Source organism: Theropithecus gelada, chromosome 3 (assembly GCF_003255815.1).
Source record: "Theropithecus gelada isolate Dixy chromosome 3, Tgel_1.0, whole genome shotgun sequence".
In the NCBI taxonomy this organism is placed as follows: domain Eukaryota; kingdom Metazoa; phylum Chordata; class Mammalia; order Primates; family Cercopithecidae; genus Theropithecus; species Theropithecus gelada.
Genome location: NC_037670.1, coordinates 159,740,349 through 159,746,141, shown reverse-complemented (window position 1 = coordinate 159,746,141; position 5,793 = coordinate 159,740,349).

Genomic DNA, 5,793 nt, shown 5'->3' with positions numbered 1-5,793 from the left:
GAACACTGGGGGCCTCCTGGTGGCCTCTCATTAGCTCTGGATACAATGACTTATCCCTGGTAACATCCACACACACCACCACCCTCTGATCTTGACCCTTTCCTCCCAGTAGCAGGGTCTCAAAGTACACCCTTTTGCCTTAAAGTACACCCCCTCCCCACCACAGGAACATAGATCCTGTCCAGAAATGCCCTCTGCCTATAATAACATAGATCCTTCTCTGAAATACTCCCCCAGCAACATAGATCCTGCCCTGAAATTCCTCCTGCACAGTGGCATAGATCCTGTCTATGGATCTATGTCTATGGAAATACTCTCCTTTTCTCCCATTTGGAGTACATGCCCTCCTTGCAGATCCAGCTCAACACCCAGGAAGCCTTCCAAGATCCCTGCATTCACACCAACTCGGGGTGGCCACCCCTTTTTGTGCCCCTCGGGCCTAACTTTCTGGTTGGAGGAATAGCCCTCTGAATTTGTTCTCCTTGTTAGTGTCTATCCATTTCATGAAATAAAAGGCAGGGACCTCGGGCTGTATTATCTTTTTATTCTCCAAACAAAATGAGAGTGATGAATCCTACACTGAGACTTTACTGTGCTCAGAATCCTCATGGACAACCCTGTGAAGATTCTTCTCCCCAGACTCAGAGAAGTCCAGGGACTTGCTCAAGATCTTCTCTCCAGTCCTCTGCACTCCATGCCCCCTTGGCGGGGGGGTGCATTTAGACCCTTAAATATCAACTACCTTAGACGAGAGAGAAATATGTAAGATTTTGTAACTTTTAGAACAAAAAACCCTCAGTTTTGAGCTGAGGTCTTCAGACAGTGGCTCCCAGGGAAGAAAGAAAAAGGCAGGGACACAACGGAGGGGTGCACTCTCTGACTGCAGGCAGGGACTCCTAGCACTTCTGCCAAGATGAACCTGAGACACAATCCTAGATAGGCTTTTGCTCACCGTGTCCTTTGCATGGGGCTAGACATTGGCTTCCAAGGGACCCTGTGGATACAGTAAACTCCTTTATGGGGAGCATTGCTGGGTCAGTATGGCTGGGCACTTCCTGTTATAGGAGGGCAGATGTATGATCCCGTCAAGACATGTCCCAGGATGAGAGTCCCCACCCTCCCTAGACCTCCATAGTGAAAATTCCCAAAGACATACTCTCATCACAACTCAGCAGCAACTTCCAAGGGACTGCTTTTGGAGTTTCTATTTTAAGGGTTTAATGTATAAGTGGAAGTGCTTCAAAATGTAGAAAGATCTGTAGAAATACTGATAAAGAAGGTTGAAACTTGTGAATAAAAGTACGTTCTTAGTGTTAGCTGCTCAGTGGTTCGACAGGGAACTTCTGCTATAGGGAGTCACAATTTATTTCACTATAAAGATTAAAGCCTGCTTTCATTCACTCAGTTAATAGACCTAACCTATTGTGCTTGAGATTCACTGAGAAAATACATGGGCCTCTTAATGTTTCACCATCAAAATGGGCAAACTATTGCTGTGAAAGTTAGATTGTTTCTTTTGTGGATAAAATTGATTGTAGGTCCTCAAATGTGCTCAATTTAGATGGCACTTTAAGCTAGAGCTACTAAGTCAATAAATATTTCAGTGCACTATAGTCATCTATTTCATTATATTTTTCTCTAATTCATATTGGAATTTATTTTGTTTCCTTTTAGGGAATGACCTTTACAGTTTTTATACCACTCAGTTTAGTTATTTTTCAGAAGGACAGAGGATTTGCATATGTGATGAGATTCACTTCTTTCTTGATTATGTAAGAATATTGGGCCATCCTAATGTTGGGCTACTTTGGGATGAAAGAGAGAGCTTAGTTTCTTGGGTGGGATGGTGTGTGGAGTAGGAACGAGTCCTTGGAACCAGAGGGCTTAATAGTTCAAGGACATAGGATCAGGAACATGGAAACTACATGGTCTGATGTTGAGGCAGCTCCTTAGCAACTCCAAGAGCCTACTGGGACAGTCTTGGCCACCGCATGGGCAGTCAAATGGGGTTGAGAAATGAGGCTTGCTTGCTTCATGTCTGAGAGACTGATCCATTAGGTTTCCTTTTCACCTGTTCCAAACTAATATCTTGGTTTCCAGCATAGACTATGGCAGGATTTGAATAACCACCACAGCTGCAAGACAGGTGAAGGTCACCCTTCTTAGCAAAAGTTAGAGTAGATCAGTCACTGTGAGCATCCAGGGCACAGGGGACTTCATGCATTTTCTCAGAGGGTGAGAGAGGGTAAGCGGCCCAAGCACAACTAAAGATTTTCATGAGAGGGCAGTGGTTACCCCAGGCCTCAGCCCACGTTGATGGCTATCCAAGAGGGACAGTCTTATTTAATTCCACTGTGCATTGTACCTTGAGTCCAGTGGCTCCACTTCATTATAAATAGAGGAGTCATGGGGATTGCCCCTTTTCACCTCCATATTATTTTCTCTTCTGTCTCCTACCATCAGGACTGATGCGAGTTCTCTCAGTTGTGGTCCATGGGATCTCTTTCTTCACCACAACATTCCAGGTGGTAGGTGAGAAATAAACAGACCAACTTCACATAGCCAACTTCACATAGGAGTTGGGGTGAGGTCAAGGGTTCTCTCTTTTGATGGAGGGGGCCATTTAACTGGCTAAGAGGATGAAGACAGCTTTATACACTCTGGCCACTCCCCTTGAAAGTGAGGGATTGAAAAAATTGCAAATGGTTAAGTAGATGCAAAATGGAGATGTGTCCTTTGAAACAGACAGACAATGATGGTAAATATAGACCTTGAAGCAGAGACAGGATGAGGAGAGAGATGGCTGCCTGAGAGAAGGAAATCATGACCTCCGTGGCCAGAGAGCACTAACACTTTCTCTACTTTTTTCTTTTTGGAACATTGATGTAGCTGCTTGGTATGGTTTGGCTCTGTGTCCCCACCTAAATCTCATGTTGAATTGTAATCCTCAGTACTTGGGGAGGGACCTGGTAGGAGGTGATTGGATCATGGGGGTGGACTTTGCCCTTGCTGTTCTCATGACAGTGAGTTCTTATGAGATCTGGTTGTTTGAAAAGTGTGTAGCACTTTCTTCTTTTCTCTCTCTCTCTCTCTCTCTCTCCTGCTACCATCTGAAGATGTTCTTGCTTTCCCTTCACCCTTCTGCCATGATTGAAATTTCCTGAGGCCTCCCCAGCCATGCCTCCTGTGCAACTTGTGGAACTGTGAGTCAATTAAACCTCTTTTCTTTATAAATTACCCAATCTCAAGTAGTTCTTTTAAGCAGTGTGAGAATGGACTAATAACACTGCTCTTAATGGAAAAAGCAATACGCCCACATGGTTATAAAAAAGTTCAAGCAGAATAAGATAGTGCACTGTAACTTTTAAGTCCTGGTGATAGTTTTATGTATCAATTGGCTAAGCTATGGTACTCAGTTATTCATCAAACACTGATCTAGGTGTTGCTGTGAAGGTAATTTGTAGTTGTGATTAATGTCTACTATCAGGTGATTTAAACTAAAGTGGGTTACCCTAGATAATCTGGGTAGGCTCGATCTAATTGGTTGAAATGCCTTAAAAGCAGAGCTGAGAAAAAAGAAATTTGGCCTGTGGACTGCAGCATCAGCTCCTGTTTGAGAGTTTTCAGCCTACCCCTCCTGATCACCCTCCCTATGGATTTCAGACTTGCCTAGTGAATGCTCCCTCAATCATGTAAGCCAATTTCTTATAACAAATCTCTCTCTCTCCTGCTGGCTCTGTTTCTCTGGAACCTGAATGATAAAGGATCCTTTCTACTCCAGTCTTCCTGTCACCACAGAGGCAACCACTCTTTTTTTTTTTTTTTTTTTGAGACAGAGTCTTGCTCCGTAGCCCAGGCTGGAGCACAGTGGTATGATCTTGGCTCACTGCAACCTCCGACTCCTGGGTTCAAGCGATTCTCCTGTCTCAGTCCCCTGAGCAGCTGGGATTACAGGTGCACACCACCACACCTGGCTAATTTTTGTATTTTTAGTAGACACGGGGTTTCGCCATGTTGGCCAGGCTGGTCTCGAACTCCTGACCTCAGGTGATCCACCCACCTGGGCCTACTAAAGTGCTGGGATTACAGGCATGAGCCACCGCACCCTGCTAGTGGCAACCACATTTAACTATTTAGAAATAGTCTATGCTGATACAAATGAATATATGTTTAAGTGCCTCATTACTCTTACTCAAATGGCACACTGAATACATACTGTTCTTCACCTTGCATTTTCACCTAATAATATATCTTCTTTTTAATGACTTTTTATTTTAGAATAATTTCAAATTAGGAAAAAAAGCACAAAAATATTAGAGTGCCTATATACCCTTTACCCAGTTTTCCCTAATATTCACTTATCTAACTATGATATAATTATCATAATCAACAAATTAACATTGGTGCAATATTATCAACTAAACAGACCTTATTAGAATTTTGCCAATCCGTCAGTTTATCTTACAGATCATTCTTACAGATCTGCCTGTAAATCTACCAAATCTTTTACCTACCTATCTGTATATACCAATATTTCATATTACAAAAATTGAAAATACCAAATCAAAGGGTAGATGCATTGTAAATATTGGTAGAAACTGTACAATTACTCCTGAAAGAAGCTGTACCAATTCGTACTACCACCCTCAGCATACATAGTACCTACTTAACCATACCCTCATCAGTACTGTGTATTGTCATGATTTTAGGACTGGTCCATCTGATAGGTGAAAGATGCTACAACATTTCAATAACAGCTTTATTGAGAAAGAATTGACACCATAAAATTCACCCTTTTAAACTGTACAATTCAGTGACTGTTAGTATGTTCATGGAGTTTTGCAACTATCACCACTGTCTAATTTTAGAACATTTTCATCACACCAAAAAGAAAGCCCATCCCCATTAGCAGTCCCTCCCCATCCCTGCCCTGCCATTGCCCTACCATTCAGTGATTTGCAGCCTCCAGTCTACTTTATGTTTCTGTGGCTATGCCTATTCTGGGCATTTCATAAAAATGGGATCATACATATAAAAGAGACTATACAATCTGTGGCCTCTTGAGTCTGGCTTCTTTGCTTATCATAAGGTTTTGAAGGTTCCATGTTATAGCATGTATCAGTGCCTCATTTTTTCTGTGTGTGTGTGTGGCCAAATAACGGTTCTTTGTATTGATTTTGTTTATCCATTCTTGGGTTATTTCTACTTTTGGCTATTCTAAATAATGTTTCTATGATTATTTGTGTGCACATTTTTGTGAGGACATGTTTTCAATTTTCTTGGTTATACACATACAAATGGAATTGCTGGGTCACTTGGAAACTTTATGTTTCGTTTTTCAAGGGACCACCAAACTGTTTTCCAAAGCAGCTGATCATTTCACCTTCCTACCAGCAACGTACAAGCGTTCCAATTTCTCCACATTAATGCTGACACTTGTTACTGTCCTGTTTATTATAACCATTGTAGTGTGCTTAAAGTGGTATCTCATTGTGGTTTGGATTTGCATTTATCTAATGATGAATGAGGTTGAGCATCTTTTCATGTGCATGTTGACCATTTGTACCTTCCTTGGAGAAATATTTATTTAAATCCTTTGTTCACAGTGTATAACCCTTATAGTATGCTGTTGGATTCAGTTTGATAGTACTTCGTTGAGTACTTTTTCATTCTATGTTCATCATGGGATTTTGATCTATAGTTTTCTTTCTTTGTGTTTTCTTTGTCTGGATTTTGTATCAGGCTAATTCTGGCCTCATATAATTATCTAGAAAGCTGTAGCTCTTCCATTTT